Consider the following 20,312-nt stretch of genomic DNA (forward strand, 5'->3'; position numbering starts at 1 on the left):
TACCATTGTATGGATGTACAAAGGTTTGTTTGGTTTACTTGTGTAGTTTCCTATTTGGTTGATTATTAAAGTTGCTATGAACATTTGTGTGCAGATTTTTTTGTGTGAATACAAGTTTTCATTTTTCTTGGGTGAATGCCTACAGTGGGTTGCTAGATTATATAGTAAGCATATTTATAACTTTATAAGAAAAGGCCAGACTTTTTCAGAATGCCTGTGCAGTTTTGCATTCCCACCAGCAATCTATGGAACTTCCAGTTGCTTAGCATTCTCACTTCATTTGGTCTTGTTAGATTTTAAAAATTTGAGCCATTATAATATGCTGTAGTCATATCCCACTGTGGTTTTAATTTTCATTTTTCCAGTTACTAAAGATGTTGAACCTCTTTTTAGATGCTCATTAACCATCCCTGAATCTTCTTTGCTTACGTGTCTATGTAAATCTTTACCCAAGTTTTAATTGAGTTGTTTGACTCATTATTATTCAGTTGTAAGACTTTTGTACATATTCTGGATATAGATCAGTCGTGAAATATAGGTTTTAAAAATGATTTCTCCTATTCTATGGTTTTTCATTTTCTTAATACTGATTTTTAAAGAGCTCAAATTTGTAACTTCATAAAGTCTACTTGATCATTTTCTTTTATTGTTTGTATGTTTTGTATTTCTATTTAAAAAATCTTTGCCTAACATTAGATCAGTAAGGTTTTTATAGATTGAGATTCTTTTATTTGAGTATGGATATACAAATGTCCAGTACCATTTATTAAAAGGATTATTCTTTCCATGTTCAATTGTTTTGGCACCTTTTTTGAAAATGAATTTGCTATTTATGTGTGGGTCTCTTCTCAGATCTCTGTTTTGCTCCATCGATCTATATGTATATCTTTATACAAATAACAGTGTCTGATTTACTATAGACTTAAAATTGGAAGGTGTGCATATTCAAATTTGTTATTCTTTTTCAAAATTGTTTTGTTTACTCTACATTCTTTGCATTTCTATATAAATGACATAATTATCTTGTTCAGTTCAAATAACAAGATTGTGCCCCACAACACTGATTTGACTTTATGGAGTGGTGGTTATTTTGTTACTGACTCTATCTCATTTTAAGTTAATCATCTATTTGATTTCAAAACATTATGCCCTTATCTCATCTAGCTCTTACCTTAGGAACTGCCTATAAGGCCACTTTCTTTACATTGCAGTCTGAAATGACAGATCAAACATCAAATCCATATTTTCATTCATTTTTTAACATTTATTTGACAATTGTCTTTTAAATACCAATTATATTCCTCCTCTGTGAGTGATGTCATGTCTTACGGTCTAGCAGGAACAACAGCCAAAAAAGCAAATAAATAAAAGATAATGAATGCTGTAGTGAAAGTAGAAGATGAGTAGATAGTTTAATGAGCCCACAGCAAGAACACGTAACCTACCTGGGGTGAGGACATGGGTAGGGTATGTCTAGGGAGGCAGTAAGGAAAAGCACCCCAGAGGAAATGACATTTAAGCGCAGTTATTTGAAAAATAAGAAGTTAGTCATGGTGCCACCAGTAGAAGTAGCAAGTCCCAGGAAGAAGAAATAGGATACTGGAAGGGTCAGATGACTGAGTATGGCAAAAGGTAACATCAGAGGACACAGTGTTAAGCCACAAAGGGTCCTGTCTGTCATTCTTGTGGAGTAGCTGGGTCGATACAATTACTTAGAACTTTCTATTATTTTGACAAGACACACATATGACATTTATGTATACATGTTACTGATACAGAACAATGAGAGCATACACTATGTTATTGAATGGAGGGAAGGAATATACTGATTTTGACCTGGAGAGTATGAGAAAGAGTCACGAAAATGTGAAACAGGCTGTGAAGGCAGGATTGGGCCTGGCTGAAGTCCTGGAGTACAGTGGTCAGATTCTTGACATCATTCGTACCTGTCAGACTCAGGATGACTTCTCATTGTTTCCAATTCAATTGCAAACTGTTTGTCCCACAGACATACAGACATTACTGTGTTGGTCCAGAACTAATATGACCTTTTCTCTGCCAAAATGATTTCTACATTCAAAAAGAAAAATGGATTCAATTTTACAAACATACATCTGTTCAGTGAGAGCATATCACATTTTCTTTGCACTGAGATCACTTTTCAAAATGCTAGAGCAAGGTGCATTACTGCTTTCAGAAGGCTCCCACAAGCTAGGGAAGAAAGATTCACTGCCTCAATCATTGGCCAGTTCATAAACTATTGTCTCCAGCTTCCAACTCACCTTTTCCTACTCTCCATTCTCATTCAGAGATGAAGCTCTGCACACTATGTTTTCCTGGTTCTAGCACACTCCCTGTTAGATCATTTAATAGCCTAACCTGGGGAAGCTGCCTTACAAATAGAGACTTATTTTTCTCAAAATCTACCTCAATTATTCATGTTCTGGGGCCAATTACAAGTCGGACTTAGGAAGAAATAGCTTATATTCTAAAATAATGGTAAGACTTTGGTAATTTATATTAGCAAAAACCTTGGACATATGTGTGAGACCATGGAGGAAAATAATGTAACACTGACATTGTCTATACTTATTGCCATGGGTACATTTACCAGATATTCTGAATTTAATGTGTGAACCTGTGCAGGCAGAGTAGCTCTGACAGTCTACATAAACCTTGGGCTCAGCATTGGCCGACTTTCAATGAAGTTGAGATGCCAGGACTGCCCTGGCAAGAGGAAGGAATCCAAAAATTTAGGAATTAATTAGGGTGAATTCATTGCATGCAGAATATGTACCCATACTACTACCCTATCTCCCAAGAGGGCCCAGAGGATACTCTCTTCACTAAGGCATTGACAATTTTATTGATGAGTGATTGAGTGATGAGAGGAGCACCACTCTTTTTTTTTTGAGATGGAGTCTTGCTCCGTTATCCAGGATGGAGTGCAGTGGCACAATCTTAGCTCACTGTAAACTCTGCCTCCCAGGTTCAAGTGATTCTCCTGACTCAGCCTCCAAAGCAGCCAGGACTACAGATGTGCACTACCATGCCCAGCTAATTTTTTTTTTTTTTGTATTTTTAACAGAGATGGGATTTCACCATGTTGGCCAGGCTAGTCTCAAACTCCTGACCTGTGGGGATCCGCCCACCTCAGCCTCTCAAAATGCTGAGATTACAGGCCTGAGCCACCGTGCCAGGCCAGGAGCACCAATCTTTTTTTTTTTTTGCATTTTAGGTTTTGGGGTACATGTGAAGAACATGCAAGATTGTTAACCTTAATGCTTCATTACGGGTGTATATGACAGTAGGAGATACCACCATTGAGATGTGCTTCCTGATGTCAATGAAGATAATGCGGTCTAGGAGCAGCAGAAGCGAAGTGGAAATGCTTAACTGGCAAAGAGAACGGCAAAGTATTTACCACAATAGGCTGCCAGGATGAAGTGGCAATGAAACATTTTTACATGAGATATTTGGCAGTGGTTTATTAATTTCAAGGACCCTAGGAATAAAATATACAGTTACCTTATAAAAAGGTTATGTGATCTGATCTATGCAATAGAAAAATCTCCAGGTCTAGTGGCTAGAACCTAGCAAGCAAGAAGCAAACCTTTATTGCGTCAAGCCGCAGAAACTCTGGGATTGTTAGGAGTTTGCCTGTCTTCACTAACGCAACTGGGGCATGAGAATAACACATTATTTTTCATTAGAAATAAGAATTGCCTATTGTCTGACACTGAAGCCGAAGCTTCTTTCAGTCTTTGTTTCTGCTTTGGTGTTGGATGGATGGAGGGAAGGAAGGAGGGAAGAGCGTGGGAGGAAAGAAAAGAGCCCCCCAGTGCATGAGTGAGAAACAGTGAAGGAAGGAATTACTCGAAAAACACATAGATTAACTCTGAAATATAATCCAGCCACAAAGGACTGTGTGGCCAAGTTACCTTCTCAACCTTCACTGTAATTAACTTTTCAACCCTGCAGGCTTCAACCCACTGCTAAGTCTGAGGGAACAATTACTGAATTTGAGCACTCTGTGACTTAGACAAAATGTAATTTTAGTGGTTGACTTGCATATATACACTTTCCCCCAATCAGCAAAATGGGCAGATCAGCTGATGCACTTTTTCCTATTCCTGCCTGATCGTAAGAACCACCTGGGGTAACAGACATACAGATTTCTTCCCTGGCCCAGATACATCAGCCTTTCCAGGGGAGGGATTCTGAACATCTATTTTAAAGAGTTTCTCAGAAAAACTTCATGATCAGGCAAGTTTGGAAACTTTGAGATACCATGGGGAAGTATTTCTGAGAAAGAAAATAAGAGAGCTGTCAATTTACAAATACTACAACATGTATTTGGTAATAACTACTCCCTCGACTAAACACATTTTTAAAGCAAAACGTTTCCTGCTGATATCTTAATTTTTTTCTGAGTTTGAAGATGAGTATTCAGCTTCTCAATTCCAAATTTTTCCATGCTTCAGATTCTATATCATCATCATGATGAATTGCACACTTGTGCAATTAGCATCTTTAATTGAGAATTGTAAGTAAACCACTTATAAAATAGTATGTTATTATTTGTAAAAAAAAAATAAAAGTACCGTGACAGGCCGAGGTGGGAGGATCACTTGAGCCTGGGAGTTTGGGACCAGCCTGGACAAGATGGTGAACCCCCTGTCTTTACAAAAGGTATTAAAAACTTAGCGAGGCATGGTGCCACGTGCTTGTTTTCCCAGCTACTCGGAAGCTTGAGATGGGAGGAGCTATGAACCCGGGAGTTCAAGGTGGCAGTGAGCTATGATCATGCCACTGCATTACTGCATTTCAGCCTGGACAACAAAGTGAGACCCTGTCTGAAACAAACAAACAAACCAACAAAAAAAACACTGGAGGGAGAAGAGATTTTTAGAATGAAAAGGAAAAATAACCCATGTCACATGAAGGGAAGGAATGCTCTTTTTGAGCACTTACCATGAATGTTATATGCCACTATGCAATATAATTGTCTTGAAAGTGGGGCAGGGGTGTCCATTTTACTGATGAGAAAACAGAAAAAGGAAGAGGCTTTCCCATGGTCATAGGGTAAATTGTGGGCTAGGCTATAAACCCAGATAATTTACTAGATGATGAACTTCATAACAAAATGGAGATGAAAGGTTGAGAATTCATTTGTATTTTACAAATAAAATTTTCTATAGCCAATGCAAGGAAAAATATCTTGCAAATGCCTATGCTGACTTCTAGAAAATCTGTACTGCTTTCATATTGGTGATTGTGTTGATTATAGCAAGATCAATGAAGTCACAGACTGGTAGAATCTACAAGGCTGATGAGTGGTTTAATTAACTACAGCAAACATATAATGAACAAACACTATTTCCCATAAAAACAAATAAAATAAATATTGTCTAATGGATTTTAATTATGCAAAAGCAAACCATAGAACATTTTTTTGAAAAACAAACTAATTTTTTGATGTTAGAATGTAAATTAAATATAATGGGACTTTAAATATTCTCTAGCTTCTCTCAATAGCTGGCTCATTGTTTTGAATTCTCCAGATGCTCTTTTGAATTTAGTGGCCTCTTATTTTCACTCTAATTTAACATATAAAATCAAACCATTTAGCTGTATACTTTTCTAATATCACTCTAAGCAAGATCTTCTAATTAAAAAGTTACTTTCTTGTTTATGTTATTTTCCCTTCAAAGATAAAATATAAACATCTACCATAATCTGTGTCAGGGCATACTTTGTGGCAGACAGTATATGAAATATTTAAAGGGAAGATGTCAAACTGCTATGACATCAAACAACTTTCTAGAGAAGCATTACTAGTAGAAAATAATGCCACGGTATATTATATAGTCCTTTAGAATTTATACTTGGCTTTCATAGAGATTTTGACTCATACTTATTAGACATGTTTATCATGTATACATTATATAAGTAACTTATTTACTCAGGTAAATTATGGAGGAAAGTACTGAGTCACCTTTTACTGTTGGAATAAAACTGTGTGAGGATTAGATTGAGATAATGTACATAAGGAACACACATAAGGTCTGCTCCATTGCAAATCTCCAGTAAAATTTATTCAGTATTCAAAGTTGTTATAATTGTAACTGCCTCTGCAGCATGTTTATTTTGAAGTGAATAGTCCTATTGAAAATAGAAAATGTTACACATATTTGTTTTGATGATGGATGTGGCAAGAAACTTGAAAGTAGCAGGTGATTTTATTTAAAAAATTGTATATGAAATACTGCAATAGGATCCTTAGAAGAGACGAGGTATTTATTTATATGCAAGCATATCACATATAGGATGGAAAATTACATTTGTATACAAAACTAGAAAGAAAACTACAATGAACTCATCATCAACTTTAACAAGCTGTCAACTCATGGCTGGTCTTTTAAAATGTGTTTCCTTAACCCGTTCTTCCCTTTCCTCTACCCACACACATAATTTTCAGGCAAATTGGAGACATCATATTATTAAATAACATTTCAAATAAACTTTGATCCTATTAAATAAGGTAAAGTGTCACAATATAAGTCCATTTTAAAGGATATGAGTCTTACGTCAATGTGATCTAAAGAACAAAAACTTGGGAAGTCTCATACTGTAAACATTAATCTTCTACAAGAAAAGAAAGAAAACAATAATGATGTCTTATTTGAAGTAAAACTCAAAATTATGTAAATGTTTATTATGAAGCTCTCAAATATGTGATTGGAGAAATAATAAAAATTGAATTTTTCAGTATTGATATGTTTTTTAATGATTATTACTTGAGAACACTACTTATTCTTTTAAAAAGTAACAAAATATTAGAATGGCAATCATTTAAAAATATGGAGACAACAGATGCTGGAGAGGATGTGGAGAAATAGGAACACCTTTACATTGTTGGTGGGAGTGTAAATTAATTCAACCATTGTGGAAGACAGTGTGACAATTCCTCAAGGATCTAGAAATAGAAATTCCATTTGACTCAGCAATCCCATTACTGGGCATATATCCAAAGGATTGTAAATCGTTCCATTATAAAGACACATGCACACGTATGTTCACTGTGGCACTATTTACAATAGCAAAGACCTGGAACCAACCCAAATGCCTATCGATGATAGACTGGACAAGGAAAATGTTGCACCTATACACCATGGAATACTATACAGCCATAAAAAAATGATGAGTTCATGTCCTTTGTAGGGACATGGATGAATCTGGAAACTATCATTCTCAGCAAACTGACACGAGAACAGAAAATCAAACACCACATGTTCTCACTCATAGGCGGGTATTGAACAATGAGAACACATGGACACAAGGAGGGTAGCATCACACACTGGGGTCTGTTGGTGGGAACTAGGGGAGGAACAATGAGGGGGTAGGGAGGTTGGGGAGGGATAACATGGGGAGAAATGCCAGATATAGATGATGGGGGGATGGAGACAGCAAACCACATTTCCATGTATGTACCTATGCAACAATCCTGCATTATCTGCACATGTACCCTGGAACCTAAAGTACAATTTTATGTATTTGTGTGTGTGTGTGTATATGAAATAGGTGTGTGTGTGTGTGTGTATATATATATATATGAAAAAATAAAAAGTAACAAAATATTCTAAAATAAATGTTTCCAGTTATTACTAGTTCTGTGTTATTTGGTAAGCAATATCTAGCAAGGTATAATTCACATTTCTCAAAAAGACAAATGAATCACCAATTAAAGTAGAAATGACTATTTTATTGTTTTGAGATGGAGTTTCACTGTTGTTGCCCAGGCTGGAGTGCAATGGCATGATCTCAGTTCACCTCAACCTCTGCCTCCTGAGTTCAAGCGATTCTCCTGCCTCAGCCTCTGAGTAGCTGGGATTACAGGCATGTGCCACCACACCTGGCTAATTTTGTATTTTTAGTAGAGATGGGGTTTCTCCATGTTGGTCAGGATGGTCTTGAACTCCTGACCTCAGGTGATCCACCTGCCTTGGCCTCCCTAAGTGTTGGGATTACGGGCATGAGCCACCGTGCCTGGCCGTGACCATTTTTTTAAAAAATGTATTTTGTTGTGATAATGAGAAATATGCATTTCAAAGAAGAAGATATGTCCAGGTGCATTGGCCCTGCATGGCATTGAACTGAGCTAAGGACTTGGTACAGGAATAGTCTCATAAGCACTGTAGGATATTCACCATTTCAAATGCTAGCAGAATCACAAACTAGCCCCAGAACAATGTGCAAAACATTTCTCTCCTATAATAATTTGTATTAGTTATCAATTGCTGTGTAACAACATTTGGAGGCTTAAAACAGCACACATGTATTATTTCATAGTCTCTGTGGATCACGAATCTCGACCCAGTTGGGTCCTCTGTTTCAGAGTTTTTCACAAGGCTGCAATGAAAGTGTTGGCTGCAGCCACTTCCAGGTTCTTCTGGGGCAGGGTATGCTTATTTGATGGTTGCTGGCAGGATTCAGTTCCTCTCTCACTGTTGTAGTGATGGCCTTAGTTCCTGTCTTGGCCAAAGGTTGCCCCCAGTTTCTTGCCATGTGGGCTGCTCAGGTAAGTCTTTAAAGCTAGCAAGAGAGTTTGCTAGCAAGACAGAAGTCTTACGATTTTTTGTAACTTAACCAGTGGAAGTTTTCTATGCATTAGAAGTAAGTGACTAGATCCAGCCTACAGTAAAGGTGAGGGCATTATTCAAGGGTGTGGATACCAGGAGATGCAGATTATGAGGTACCATCTTGGAAGTGGGCCTTTATGGACTTCAACCCTCATGCCCCTTTTCTTTCAGCCTTAAGATTTCTTTGTTTTCTACCATAACCCATGAACTCCTTTGGCCTGAAATCTACTAAACTAAGACATTCACAAATGTAAGAAGATAAAGGAAATTGTGTTAATATAAGAAAAATTGAGGTTCTTAGGTGGAAATGATAAAATCAAGTGACAGAAGTAGATATAGAACATGACGTTCATCCTTATGGCAACGATTTTCAGTATAAATCACATGAATTTGTACAAACTAGATGTGTTGATTGATCAGCACAGCACCTTTTTGTGTTTTGAATATGAATGTGAACATCTTTTGTGTTCAGAATGTGAATGTCTTCAGGCATGTGTCATCTAGTTCCCTACCAGACCCTCCTACTGCTTTTTGGCATCTTACAACTCTGGGTGACTTCTTGGGTTAATATAATAAGTAACCTGCCCAGCCCCAAATCACTGAGTTAGGACTCTGTGGCATAAAATACCAATTGGCAAGAATAGTCCAACTATTCTGTGTGTTTGAGATACCCCCATTTCCTAGCCTCTTTATGAAGGAGTCTTTTTAGGACATCTTTAATGCTCTGGAATTGGATATTGAGTAACAGCACATAACTTGCATTGTTATGCTTAGTATAGGTCAGCAAATCCAGATAGTAAATACTTTTGGTCTTTGTGGGCCACATACGGTTTCTATCACATGTTCTTTGTTTTGTTTATAACCCTTTAAAAATTAAAAACCCTCTCTAGCCCCCAGGCTGTAAAAAAAACAGGCTGCAAGCTGGATTTGACCTATGGGTTGTAGTTTCCCAACTCTGTTAGATACACTTTTTGGCCATTTTTTGATGTTCCAAAGCTGAAATGCCATAATCCTCACATTTGAGACGCAGATGTACTGCAAAGAGTGATTCAAATCTGCCTAATGAATGTGGTTAATATTATTCCTTTATATTAACTAAAATACTGGTTGAATATCAAACATAATGATAGTCATGGTGGCCACTTTGTAGGCCACTCTGATCTGGGAATTTACTGTGGGAAATTTGACTGTATTACCTTTGACATAATTTCTTGCCTTTTTTTTTCTCTATTATTTATGAATTTCTCATTTATAAGATAGTGAACCCCTTGAATTGATGTTATAAGTAAAATTTCAATGTCAAAAAAGAAATAGCACTCGAAGATATGTCCTCTCAGCAAGGCAGTTTACTTCTATAGAAGGGTGCAGGGCACACGGACGGAGCAATGGTGGCCAGGCTTGCTTGGACAAGGCAGGGAGGGGTACTTATGCCTTATAGGGGGTTGTCCCTACTGCTGTGTCATCCCCTGTTGGCTAGGGTTAGACCACACAAGCTAGACTAATCCCAATTGGCTACTTTTTTTTCTTTTTTGAGATGGAGTCTTGCTCTGTCACCCAGGCTGGAGTGCAATGACACGCTCTTGGCTCACCACAAACTCTGCCTCCTGGGTTCAAGTAATTCTCCTGCCTCAGTCTCTCAAGTAGCTGGGATTACAGGGGTGGGCCACCACACCTGGCTAATTTTTGTATTTTTAAGTAGAGAAGGGGTTTCACCATGTTGGTCAGGCTGGTCTCAAACCTCTGACCTCATGATCTGCCCGCCTCAGCCTCCGAAAGTACTGGGATTACAGGTGTGAGCCACTGCGCTGGCCCGATTGACTATTTTTTTTAAAAAAGAGTAGGGGTCCGAGCTGGAGTGGCAGGGTGGGTGTTTTGGCAGGAAGGATGATGGTTTCAGGCGGGTCAGAGCAGGTAGATCAGGTAGCCAGGGATGATCAGGTGACTTGAATGAGTCAAGATGGGGGGATGGGGGAGCAGATGTGAACTACTGATTAGGACCGGTGGAGAAGGTTATATACTAGAATTACAAGGAAGTTAAACTTTAAAATAGAGAATTACAGAATAAGAGAGCCGAACATACTCACATACTGACTCTTTGAAGAGAAACTTGAGGTTCACTATAACATTGATTATCTTTTCTATCACATTTCCCACCTATCTTTGTCTTTTGGTCATGCTTTTGGTGAGATTTCATTAATTTTTTCTCTTTTAATTTCTGTAATGACCTTTAAAGTTACATCTCTAAAAGCTCTTTTTTGTTTTACAAGTATTCATTTTTCATACCACCCTGTTCTTGTTTTATACATATAAAATCTTCTGTGATTGTTCTGAGGATATTAATTCAAGATAACAGTTTTGAAGAAAACATCAAAAAACTCTCAGTATGGGTTTTCCCCCGCAGTTATTCTGCTATTTTTTTTTATTTCCTGTGGACAGTTTACCTCAAATGTCTCATAATGTTTCATTTCATTAACATTTCATAGGGAAGCTCTGAAAAGCAGAGATTGGAAGCTGTGTCTGGTTTAGCTTGAGTGCTCCTCATTCATTCGCTGTTCTTGTTCCAACAAAATAAGTCAACAGAGGTATATCCCAACAGTTACCAAGTTACTCAGGGAAGAAACTGCCAATCTATTGCCTTAGATAGGAGTTGGGAAGGAGCTTAGCTACCAGCCTTCCATGCATGTGGCAAAGAAGGAGACTGGAGGAGTTAATTGTATACAATTTTTGTGCTGCCTACAGAAATTCAGTTTTGCCATCTGCCTCATCATCACTTTCCTCTGCACTTAATGTCCCCTAGTCCCGAGTCCCTCCCAATCCTGGTGTGTGAACTGTTACTCTTCATGCCTGCCTTTGTGAGCATACCTGCTTCCTTACCTGATTAAATCTATGCATGTTCTGTTTTCTACAAATCGACTGAACTTGCTTTGCTGTTGCTGTCCCCATTGCCATGTTCCCCTTGTATTTGTCAGTTTAGATCTTATTTTCTCTTTAATGTTCTTTTTAGAGTATTTTTGGAGGGAGATTAGAGGCATAGTTGACTGACTCCATGTATTTATTATGTAATTTGGCTTTCTCTTGTTTTTGCTAATTTTAATTTTACTGGAATATATTCCTTTGTCATTCTCTTCAATGCAGCCAGTGACTGGTAAATTGTATGATGTTTAATCACTTAGGTTGCCTTTACATTTAAATAATAGTTTGTTTAGCTGAGAAAGATAAAAGATATTTTTTTCTCAGAACTTAGAAGATTCTACTCCATTATCTTCTAGTGAGATATCTCATTTCCCTCTGACACAAATTATATAAATAATTTATGGTTGTTAGCTGCCAGTGAACAGGAGCTTGAGAAGTTTTCCCCAACTTTATAGTAGTGAAGTGTTCCAATAAGTAGGAAAGTTAAAAAATGGTACAGGAAACACCCATGTACCTCCTACCTAGGTAAGCCTTTAGCTATATTTGCTTGGTATCTCTCAATCTCTCTCTCTCTCTCTCTCTCTCTCTGTACATTCTTTTGTGTAACCATTTGAAAATAAGTTGCAGCCCTCATGAGACTTCACCCCTAATTATTTAGCAAAATCTCCAAATAATAAGGAAAATCTTCTATTAGCCACAATCCTCTTACTATAGCTAGGAAAATTAATACTTATTATTTTATGAGAAATATTTTATATGTTCTTCTCTCCTACTTTTTAGAATTTTTCCTTGACGTTTTGATATTTTACTTTTGTGTGTACTAAAGTTGGAGTTTTCTTTTTCTTAAAAAGAAAGTTAACTTTATTTTTTATTTTATTAAAAAAACTTTTATTTTAAGTTCAGGGTACATGTGCAGGTTTGTTGTATGGGTAAACCCGTCATGTGGGTATGTTGTACAGATTATTTTATTACCCAGGTATTAACCTAGTACTCATTACTTATTTTTTCCGATTCTCTCCCTCCTCCCAACCTCCACTCTCCAGCAGACCCCAGTGTATGTTGTTTCCCTCTTTGTACCAGTTCTCATTATTTAGCTTCCATATGTAAGTGAGATCTTGCAGTATTTAGTTTGCTGTTTCTGCATTAGTTTGCTAAGGATAATGGCCTCCAGCTCCATCCATGTTCCTGCAAAGGACATGATCTCATTTTTTTTTGAGACGTAGTTTCACTCTTGTTACCCAGGCTGGAGTGCAATGGCACGATCTCAGCTCACTGCAACCTCCGCCTCCTGGGTTCAGGCAATTCTCCTGCCTCAGCCTCCTGAGTAGCTGGGATTACAGGCACGCATCACCATGCCCAGCTAATTTTTTGTATTTTTAGTAGAGACGGGGTTTCAGCATGTTGACCAGGATGGTCTCGATCTCTTGACCTCGTGATCCACCCGCCTCGGCCTCCCAAAGTGCTGGGATTACAGGCTTGAGCCACCGCGCCTGGCCTCATTCTTTTTTTTATAGTTGCATAGTATTTCGTATTGTGTATGTACCACATTTTCTTTATCCAATCTATTATTGATGGGCATTTAAGTTGATTCCATGTCATTGCTATCGTAAATAGTGCTACAGTGAACATATGCATGCCCGTGTCTTTATGATGGAATGATTTATATTCCTTTGGGTGTATAGCCAGTAATGGGATTGTTGGGTTGAAAGGTAGTGCTGTCTTTAGGTCTTTGAGGAATTGTTACAGTGTTTTCCACAATAGTTGGACTAATTTACACTCCCACCAGCGGTGCATAAGCATTCCTTTTTCTCTGCAGTCTTGCCAGCATCTGTCATTTTTTTTGATTTTTTATAATAGCCATTCTGACTGGTGTGAGATGGTATCTTATTGTGGTTTAGATTTGCATTTCTCTAATGCTCAGTGATGTTGAGGTTGGCCTCAATATCATCAGTTATATGCTTGTTGGCCACATGTATGTCTTCTTTTAAAAAGTGTCTGTTCATGTCCTTTGCCTACTTTTTTATGGGGTGGCTTATTTTGCTCATAAATTTGTTTAAGTTCCTTATAGATGCTGGATTTTAGACCTTTGTCAGACACATAGTTTGCAAATATTTTCTCTCATTCTAAAGTTGTTTACTCTGTTGATAGTTTCTTTTGCTGTGAAGAAGCTCTTTAGTTTACTTAGATCACATTTCTCAATTTTTGCTTTTGTTGAAATTGCTTTTGGTGTCTTTGTCATGAAATCTTTGCCTGTTTCTATGTCCAGAATGTTTTTGCCTAGGCTGTCTTCCTGGGTTTTTATAGCTTTGGGTTTTGCATTCAAGCCTTTAATTTATCTTGAATTAATTTTTGTATATGGTGTAAGGAACGGGTCCAGTTTCAGTCTTCTGCATATGGCTTGCCAGTCATCCCACCACCATTTATTGAATAGGGAATCATTTCCCCGTTGCTTGTTTTTGTCAACTTTGTTGAGGGTCAGATGGTCCTAGGTGTACGACCTTGTTTTGGGGCTCTCTGTTCTGTTCTGTTGGTCTAGGTATCTACTTTTGTACCAGTACCATGCTGTTTTGGTTGCTGTAGCCCTGTAGTATGGTTTGATGTTGGGTAACATGATGCCTCAAGCTTTGTTCTTTTTGCTGAGGATTGCCTTGGTTATTTGGGCTCTTTTATTATTACATGTTAACTTTAAAATAGTATTTTCTAGTTATGGGAGGAATGTCATTGGTAGCTTGTTAGGAATAGCATTGATGGCTTTGGACAGTATTGCCATTTTAACAACATTGATTCTTTCTATTCATAAGCATGGAATGTTTTCCATTTTTTTGTGTCATCTCTGATTTATTTGAAAAGTCCTTTCTAGTTCTCCTTGTACAGCTCTCTCATCTCCCTGGTTATCCTTATTCCTAGATATTTTATTATTTTGTGGCAATTGTGAATGGAATTGCATTCCTGATTTGGCCTTCTGTTTGACTCTTATTGATGTATAGGAATGCTAGTAATTTTTACATACTGATTTTGCATCCTGAGACTTTGCTGAAGTTGTTTATCAGCTGAAGGAGCTTTTGGACTGAGGCTATTGGGTTTTCTAGATATAGGATTATGTAGTCTGCAAATGGATAGTTTGACTTCTTTTCTTCCTTTTTGGATGTTCTTCGTTTCTTTCTCTTGCCTGGTTGCTCTGGCCAGGACTTCCAATACTATGTTGAATAGAAGTGGTGAGAGAGAGCATCCTTGTCTTGTGCCAGATTTCAAGGGGAATGCTTCTAGCTTTTGCCCATTCTGTGTTGTTGGCTGTGGGTTTGCCATAGATGGCTCTTATTATTTTGAGGTATGTTACTTCAGTACCTGGTTTATTGAGAGTTTTTAGCTTGAAGGGATATTGAATTTTATTGAAAGCCTTTTATGCAACTATTGAGGTAATCCTGTAGGTTTGTTTTGTCTTTAGTTCTGTTTATGTGATGAATCACATCTATTTATTTGTGTATGTTGAACCAACCTTGCAACCCAGGGATAAGACCTACTTGATTGTGGTGGATAATCTTTATGATATACTGCTGGATTCAGTTTGCCAGTATTCTGTTGAGGATTTCTGAATAGTTAGGTTGCTAGCTAGACTAATGGTGAAGAAAAGAGAGAAGATTCAAATAAACACAGTTACAAATGACAAAGGGGATATTACCACTGACTGCACAGAAATACAAATAACCATCAGAGACTATTATGAACACGTCTGTGAATAAATTCCTGGACACATAAACCTTCCCAAGACTGAGCCAGGAAGAAATTGAATCTGTGAACAGAACAATAACAAGCTCTGAAATTGAATCAGTAATAAATAGCCCACCACCACCAAAAAAATAAAAGCCTAGGACCAGATGAATTCACAGCCAAATTCTACCAGATGTGCATAGAAGAGCTGGTACCATTCCTATAAAAACTCTTTCAAAAAATCCTCCCTAATTCATTCTGTGAGGCCAACAACATCCTGATACTAAAACCTCCTGGAGCCAAAAAAAAAAAAAAAAAAAGGCCAAAGTTGGATCTATGTGATTTGTTTTTAATCTACTCTGCTTAGCCCTTAAGTAGGCTCTTGCAATCTTACGCAAAACCTTTTTCAGTTCTAGGACATTTTCTTTGATTTTGCTACCTCCTCCCTTTGTTCTCTATGCTGTCTTCCTCTGAAACTGTCTCTGCAACTTCTGGATATCCATGCTAGTTCTCTTATTCTTCCATGCTTTCTATTTCTTGGTTCTTTGGGATTCATTTAGGTAGGATTCCTTAGCTTGATCTTGCAGCTCACTAATTTGTTTTTCAGCTTTGTTCATTTTACTGTTTTTCCACCTCTACCTTTTACATTTCATAATGAATTTTTGAATTTAGTGGATTTCTACTGGAGTCTTTACTGAATACAAAATCTTCCTGAACTTCTCTGGGGACGGAAAAGAGAGGTCTTCTTTTAGACGTTTTCTAAAGTTTCATTTGGTTTTCCCTGTTAGCTCAGTTTATTCCAGAGTTAGTTCTTTTATTTTGGAGCCTCTATTACTTTCTAATTTTTTTGCAAATGTATTGTGATTACTGGTTGTGTGATCATCTTTATTTGCATTTCCCTGCCAACCTAGTGGACATACTTTGTTTTTACTGTAATCAGTTGTTTTTATTGTAATCACCTGAAAAAGGCATTAGTCATACCTGTGAGTTACTAGGGCTGGATTTCTAAGGAATGTGTAGTATGTCTCTCAGAATTATTCTTCTGAGGATCAACAGGGGAAGCAATTATCCATCACTTCCTGACCCTCACTGATCAAGGGTTCACCCATAGGTTTCCAATGCCCCTGAGCTTCTGGACTGCAAATGCATGCACATGGAGTGATCTTCTATGTCTTACGCTGCAGCAATGTGAAGCCCTTGAACAGACAGCATGAGCAATTGAGGTTATGTTAATATCACGTGAGACAGAGGCTTCAGGGAACTATTTGTCACAGCTGTAGCTGAAATCAAAGGTGAGACTGAGAAGATCTAAGGAAGGTATTAGTGGCACCTGGATCAGAATATGAGCTAGAAAATTTCAGGCAAAAGATGTTATCCTTTCAGTCATGGTCCCTATGAGATACCTGAGAATCTTAAAGCAAAGGAAGTTTCTGCTTGCAGTTACCTGACCTCATAGGGACAATGACATATCCAAATGAGCCTCAGGTGCACAAGCTCACACAGTTCTTTAAACTTGGTTAGACCAGAATAGTCAAACACCACTTCACCTCTTCTCATTGACACTTTTGTAATTGGCTCCTAATTTCAGAGTCTATCCGACACCAGCCATTGACAACATGATTGTGAGGCAGTGGGCCAGCATTAGGAGATGTGGAAGTAGCTAATGGCACACACTATACTATCTTCACCTCCAGTGCAGGGACGTTTGTCCTTGGAAGTCTCTCAAAGACAAAAGGTCTTTACTCCCTTGTGATTTTTAGCACCTTCCCAAAAGTACTGACAGACCTGCACTTTACTAGACATCTCAGAACAAGATGATAAATTTCAATCCTTATTAGATCTGATGAATATTAATATTATGTATGTTATTACTGTTTACTAGGGGAAATTATTTTCTGACAATAGTGATGTGTAAGTTTTTACTGATATAACTTCATTTTATAAATAAACAATAACAGAAGGTTACGTAATTGAAACCAAGACAAAAAATGGAAATATTATCAGAAATTTGCCTCTAACTCTCAATTGTTATAGAAAGTTTCCACAATTTATACTATTTCCCTTTTAAAGCTTCCATTTAAAAAATGTTATTGCAAGAGCAAAGAGAGCCAGGAGAGAAATAATTCTTTCTTCCTTTCTTTCTTTCTTTCTTTTTTTTTTTTGAGACAGAGTCTCACAGTTGCCCATGCTGTAGTGTAATGGCACGATCATCGCTCACTGTAGCCTCGACCTCCATGGGCTCAGGAGATCCTCCCACCTCACCCTCCTGGGTTTTTCGGATTACAGGTATGTGCTATGATGCCCAGATAAGTTTTTGTATTATTATTATTATTATTTTTGTAGAGATGAGGTTTTGCCATGTTGCCCAGGCTGGTGGTCTCAAACTCCTGGGCTCAATTCATCTGCCCGCCTTAGCCTCCCAAAGTGCTGTGATTACAGGCATGAGTCACCATGCAGATGGAGAAGAGGCTTTCAGGTACTAAAATATTTGAGATATAATCAGTGACTATGTCAAGGGTATGATGTAAACAGTGACGGAGAAGAGAGCTACAAGCTGACTTCAGATTTCAAGCATGGGTTAATAAAGGTGGGTATTGATATAGCCAGTAGGTATTGATATTTGGTATAGAGAAGGGATAAGGAAAAGGATGCACAGTAGTGGGAAGACATTCATTTAAGAAATATTAGATTTAGGTACCTCTCAAAAAGTAATGTTTCATCTGGCTCGTAAAAAGTTTATCCATAGCTCAAGAGGCAGAAGGAATTGAGATGAAAATAAAGATATGAAGTCAAAAGCACACTGATGATAGCTAAAAACAACATGAATTAATTTTACTTGTTCTTTGTGTGTATCAAGGCAGAGAACTGAGAAAAGATCCAAAATTAAAGAATGTATTAGTCTGTTTTCATGTTGCTGATAAAGACATTCCTGAAATTGAGTAATTTATAAAGAAAAAGAGGTTTAATAGACTCACATTTCCATGTGGCTGGGGAGGCCTCACAATCATGGTGGAAGGCGAAAGTCATGTCTTACATGGTAGCAGGGAAGAGAGAAATTTGTGCAGGGAAACTCCCCCTTATAAAGCCATCCGTTTTCATGAGACTTATTCATTATCATTAGAAAAGCATGGGAAAGACCCACCCCCATGATTCAATTACCTTCTACCGTGTCCCTCCCATGACACATTGGAATTATGGGAGCTACAACTCAAGATGATATTTGGGTGGGGACACAGCCAAACCATATCAAGGAATATCTGAAAAAGACTCCACTTATAGAAATAAGAATAGAAATAACAAAACAGTGTGTTTTGGAAACCAAGAGCATACCAAATTTTAAAAAGAAGGAGAGGCCAGTTGTAGTGGCTCATACCTGTAATGCCAGCACTTTGGGAGGCTAATGCAGGAGCATTGCTTAAAGCCAGCAGTTTGAGACCAGTATGGGCAAAATAAAAAGACATCATCTCTACAAAAAATTTGTAAAACTAGCTGTGCATGGTGGTGGTACATGCCTGTAGTCCCAACTACTCAATAGGCTGAGGCAGGAGGATCACTTAGAGCCCAGGAGTTTGAGGCTACAGTGAACTGTGATGGTGCCGCTGCACTCCACCCTGGGTGACAGAGCAAGACCGTGTCTCTTAAAAATGCAGGGGGATCGACAATGTCATATAAAGTAAAGAGATATAACTAAAGATATAAACTAAAATATAAACTAAGATATAAGATATAAACTAAGATATAGACTAAAAATGACGATTAAATTTGGCTGTAATGTTATTATGGACCCCAACAGAGCAATTTCAATAGTGTGCTGAGAATGGGAGCCAGAATTCAGCAGAAGTGCAAACGCCAGATAAGGTAGTCTGGGTTTATCTCTTCTTCCTGATTAATCTGAACTTGTGGTATTAAAACGTAGCTCTTGGAGAATGAAATTCAAGGGAAGGTATTTGTTTTTATTTCTATTTTGGTGTGGGTGTAAAAGTAAAGGAGCAGATGGGGAAGAAGAGATTGAATATGTAGGGGGGATAGTGGGTAACTGAAGGTGGTGCATGGGGCCCAGGGCTGGGTGGTTTGCTGTGACTGTTAGACCAGAGGAAAAGAGGTAAAAATGGATGGCGGTAAATACTTTTTGGATGGACAATTCAGAATTTAAAAAAAAAAAAAAAAACACGCACAAGCAAACAAACCATTGAATACTTTAAGCAAAATCTAGAGAAAGGTTACGACTGAAAAAATTGTGAGAACAGGGAAGCAGGAGACAGGGTTGGATTGCGATTTTTTTTTTTTGAGAAAGAATCACAGTCTGTCACCTAGGCTGGAGTGCAGTGGTGCGATCTCTGCCTGAGTAAGTAGCTGGGACTACAGACGCGTGCCACCATGCCTGGCTAATTTTTTTATTTTTCGTAGAGATGGGGTTTCACCATGTTGGCCAGGCTGGTCTTGAACTCCTGGCCTCAAGTGAATTGTCTGCCCCAGCCTCCCAAAGTGTTGGGATTACAGGTGTGAGCCACTGCACTCGGCTGGATTGTGAATTTAATGGAAGAGAAAGGCTGGTCTAGATTTAGAAGAGTCATTGCATGGAACAGAAGGAAAATTTTACCATGAGCAAATAAAAGTGAGAAAGGACATGAAAAGTGAGCAAAGGACATGAGCAAAGGCCACTATGACTGGCCTCGCTTTCTTTTAAAAATTTGATATGCTTTTGGTTTCCAGAACACACTATTTTGTTATTTCTATTCTTATTTTTTTCTTTAGGTTTTTTTTTTTTGAGACGGAGTTTCACTCTTGTTGCCCAGGCTGGAGTACAATGGTGTGATCTTGGCTTGCTGCCCGGGTTCAAGTGATTCTCTGCCTTCCATGTTCAAGCGATCCTCCTGCCTCAGCCTCCCGAGTAGCTGGGATTACAGGTATGTGTCACCATGCCTGGCTATTTTTCGTATTTTTATTAGAGATGGGGTTTCTCCATGTTGGCCAGGCAGGTCTCGAACTCCTGACCTCAGGTGATCCGCCTGCCTCGGCCTCTTCAAGTGCTAGGATTACAGGCGTGAG

At 38.1% G+C, this 20,312-nt stretch overlaps 1 long non-coding RNA gene across 1 annotated transcript in view; it reads left to right on the top strand.

Annotated features, from left to right (window-relative positions):
• Positions 1–17,518, top strand: part of LOC135276500 (uncharacterized) — a 47,569-nt gene extending 30,051 nt beyond the window's left edge. The window contains exon 3 of the long non-coding RNA XR_010344023.1: positions 17,433–17,518. This is a non-coding gene — a long non-coding RNA (uncharacterized LOC135276500). The remainder of the gene's footprint in view (positions 1–17,432) is intronic.
• Positions 17,519–20,312: the final 2,794 nt, after the last annotated feature.

The sequence above is a fragment of the Aotus nancymaae genome, unplaced genomic scaffold (assembly GCF_030222135.1).
Source record: "Aotus nancymaae isolate 86718 unplaced genomic scaffold, 86718_ANA_hifiasm-v0.15.2.pri h1tg000025l, whole genome shotgun sequence".
In the NCBI taxonomy this organism is placed as follows: domain Eukaryota; kingdom Metazoa; phylum Chordata; class Mammalia; order Primates; family Aotidae; genus Aotus; species Aotus nancymaae.